Source organism: Orycteropus afer, unplaced genomic scaffold (genome assembly GCF_000298275.1).
Source record: "Orycteropus afer afer isolate SDZICR_OR568_19922 unplaced genomic scaffold, OryAfe1.0 scaffold00012, whole genome shotgun sequence".
NCBI lineage: Eukaryota > Metazoa > Chordata > Mammalia > Tubulidentata > Orycteropodidae > Orycteropus > Orycteropus afer.
Window position 1 is genome coordinate 7,396,958 of NW_006921599.1, and position 4,203 is coordinate 7,401,160.

A 4,203-nucleotide genomic window follows, 5' to 3' on the forward strand; every position below is an offset into this window, starting at 1 on the left:
CTTCTTGGGTTGCCGAGGCAGTATCACTACAGAAGTAGATTGCCCAACCTTCCTTCCGAGGAGTGGCTGGTGGGTTTGAACCACCAGCCTTCTGGTTAGCAGTCAAGTGCCTTAGGCAGTATGCTACTAGAGCTCCTAAAGGGGAGGGCAGGGAGAGGTTTTTAAGGGAGAGGTTGCTTGGGCTGAATCTTAGAGGTGAGGAGGATGTAGCCCTGCAGTGGGTTAGAGAATGTCCCTGGCAAAGATGACAGCACCACCAAAGACAGGGTGTGGGGGCAGATATCATGGTTTGGGAGAGAGAACACACAAGATTACATTAAGTAAAGTGGCCACCACCCACCAGTCAGTTTGTCCTAGTGGTGACTTCCATGTTACTATCATTCTGGAAGCTATGCATCAGTATTTCAGATACCAGCAGGGTCATGCATGGGGGACAGGTTTCAGTGGAGCTTCCAGACTAAGCAGAGTAGGAAGAAAGGCCTGATGATCTACTTCTGAAAATTAGTCAATGAAAACCTGATAGATCACAACAGAATACTATCTGATACAGTGCCTCTTAGGTTGGAAAAACTAAAGAAAAAAGCAAACTCACCATCATCAAGTCGATTCTGACTCATAGCAACCCCACTGGGTTTCCATGACTGTACATCTGTATGGAAGCAGATTGCCTCATCTTCCTCCCATGGACCAGCTGGTGGGATTGAACCCCCAACCTTCTGGTTAGCAGCCTTAGATTGGAAGACACTCAAAATACACAGCAGCCGCAACAATGAACTCCAACAAACCAATGACTATGAAGACAGTACAGGACCAGACAATGTTTCGTTCTGCTACACAGGGGATCACCATGTGTCTGAGCCAACTCAACAACTAACAACAATAGGCAACGCTGGGCTTTTCAAAAGGGAACAAGGTGAGCTCTTGGCCTCAAGAAGCTAACATTTTAGAGAGAACTCATGTGAAAAGTTTAATAAAAGTTGAAGACAACCAAACAAGAGACTTTGTAACAATTATTGCTGAATGCCAAATCAGCGGTGTCTGGAAGGTTATAGAAGTTCAGAGGAAGGAGAATGTACTCTGAGCTTGGAAGTTTACAAGAGTCTTTTCAGAGAAGGCTGAGCTGATTCCATGTCCCTGGGTGGTACAAATGGTTATGTGCTCAGCTACCAATCAAAAGGTTGGAGGTTCAAGACCAGCCAGAGATGCTGCAGAAGAAATGCCTAACAATCTAATTCTGCAAAGGCAGCCACTGAAAACCCTATGGAGCACAGTTCTACTCTGACACACAGGGGGTCACCATGAGTTGGAGTTGACTGGACTGGTTTTAGAGTTGTGTCCAGCACTGAAGCATGAGTTCAGGATGAAAACAGAGTAGTGCCAGCTATAGTCATGCAAAAGATGCTGTTAAAATAATCTATATTCCATGAAGCTCCATGGTTCTAAAAATGCTGTCATGTTAAACTCCTTGGAAGAGTTAGGAATGTAACAGAATCACTGTTCAAAGGGAAAACTGACACACAGAAAGACTGAGTGAGCAGCCTGAGTCACAGAACTAGTGAACAGGCCTCAGGCTCAGACTCCAGGTCCCCTGACACCTCCCCGACTCCCCACCTCCAGCCAAGGCCTTTTCTGTCACCTCTTCCATTATTAAGGGAAGAGGACACAGAACCCTGCACTCAGAATCATTCTAACATTCCTTTGGAGTTTCTGGACCACCTCGGGTCACCTTCTCCCTCTGTGGCTACACAGGAGTTGAGAGGTATCCTCAAGGACTGAGAGAACAAAAGCAGAACTTGTTTAATTTTCTTCCCTGCAAGATGATAAGCACCAAAAAGGTAGATTCCATATGGTTTGTTCAGCAATTAGGCTGAACATTAAGAGTGCATTCAAATTTATTCTGTGTTTAAGTGAAAATGAATAAAGGAGCAAATGAGCCAAGTCAACTGGAAGGAGGAGAGATGGGAGGTGGAGGTATAAAGTGTAGTCTCCTGCCATTCAGAAATGAACCCAAAGTTTCTCCTCTTGCTGCCTCTCTCACAAAGCTTCTTAGCATTACGTCTAGAAGGTAGGTAGAGATGGTTGAAAACTAAAGAGGCTAAAAGGGCCCATAGTCCAGATTGCTACTGCTAAGCACTGCAGGAAAAGGATGCCAGGGAAAGACTAAATAGGAGGGGCAGGGGTTAGCTGGAGTTCCAGTGATTTCTAGTCTCAAAGGGCCTCTGTGAACATTAGGTGAAACTTGCATATTTATAAGTTCTTAGTAAACTATAAAACCAAACCCACTGCCATTGAATTGATTCCAACTCACAGTCACCTAGCAGAACAGAGCAGGTCTGCCCCATAAGGTTTCTAAGGCTTTAAATCTTTACAGAAGCAGATTGCCTCATGTTTCTCCTGTGGAGTGGCTTGTGGGTCCAAACCTCCAACCTTTTGGATAGCAGCCCAGTACTCTAACTGCAGTGCCACCAGAGACCCCTCCTTGGGTTTCCAAGGCAATATCACTACAGAAGTAGATTTCCCAACCTTCCTTCCAAGGAGTGGCTGGTGGGTTTGAACTGCCAGCCTTCTGGTTAGCAGTCAAATGCCTTAGGCACTATACCACCAGAGCTCCTTGTTAAATACAAAGTAAATATTAGGTGTCATCCTGAGTCCAAACACTTAGGACTTGCTGTGATAGTCTCTTCTGGGTTAGGAATTCTTGAAGAAATTTTACCATGTCCTTCTCTGATCCACAGTCTTCAACTCACTCATGGTAGCCCAGAATAAAACCAGCCCCAAGAGTAAGGTGGGGAATTAGGACCTCACCTGGGAACCATTTCTTTCTTTCTTTTTATTTTTTTAATTGTGGTAAAAATTACAAAATATTTCCCAATTCAATAATTTTTGTTGTTATGTGCCGTTGAGTCAGACCTGACTCATAGCGACCCCTCCTTGGGTTTCCAAGGCAGTATCACTATGGAAGTAGATTGCCCAACCTTCCTTCCAAGGAATGGCTGGTGGGTTTGAACCACCAGCCTTCTGGTAAGCAGTCAAGTGCCTTTGGCACTATGTTATCAGAGCTCCTTCAATCATTTTCACATGTTCAATTCAGGAACATTGATTATGGTCATTATGTTGTGCAACCATCAACACTATGTTTCCAAAATTTTCTGCCACCATTCACAGCAGCTCAGTGCCCCCTAAGCAGTGCCTTTGTCTATCACTGTCTCTCACTCCTGGTGACCACTGATGAACTCTGGTCTTTATATATTTGCCTATTTCATATAAGTGAGGTCATACAGTATTTGTCCTTTTCTATCTGGCTTATTCACCCAGCATAATGTTTTCAAGTTTCATTCAGGTACCTGAATCAGAACTTCCTTTCTCTTTATGCCTGAGTAATATCACCTCTATGAAGAAAAACATGGCATCAGGACTGAAGACTCATTAACAACCTGCAATATGCAGAAGACACAATATTGCTTGCTGAAAGTGAAGATGACTTGAAGCACTTACTGATGAAGATTAAACACTACAGTCTGCAGTATGGATTACACCTCAACATGAAGAAAACGAAAATCCTCACAACTGGACCAGTAGGCAGCATCACAATAAATGGAGAAAAGATTGAAGTTGTCAAAGACTTCATATTACTTGGTTCCACAATCAACACCAATGGAAAGAGCAGCCAAGAAATCAGACGTTCTATTTGTACTGGGCAAATATGCTGCAAAAGACCTCTTTCAAGTGTTGAAGACAAAGATGTCTCTTTGATGACTAAGGTACACCTAACCCAAGCCATGGTATTTTCAATAGTATCATATGCATGTGAAGGCTGGACAATGAGTAACGAAGATTGAAGAAGAATTGATGTTTTTGACTTGTGTTGGCGAAGAATACTGAAAGTCTCATGAATTGCCAGAAGAACTAACAAATCTCTTCACCAGAAGTGCAGCCAAGATACTCCTTGGAAGCAAGAATGGCCAGACTTCATCTCACAACTTTGATCATGTTGTCAGAAGGGACCATTCCCTGGAGAAGGATATGAGGCTTGGTAAAGTGCAGGGTCAGGGGAAAAGGGGAAGTCCCTCAATGACATGGACTGACACAGCGGCTGCAACGATAGGCTCAGGTGTAGCGAGGATTGTGAGGCTGGTGCACAAGACTGGGCAGTGTTTCGTTCTGTCATACATAGGATTGCTGTGAGTCGGAGCCAACTTGACA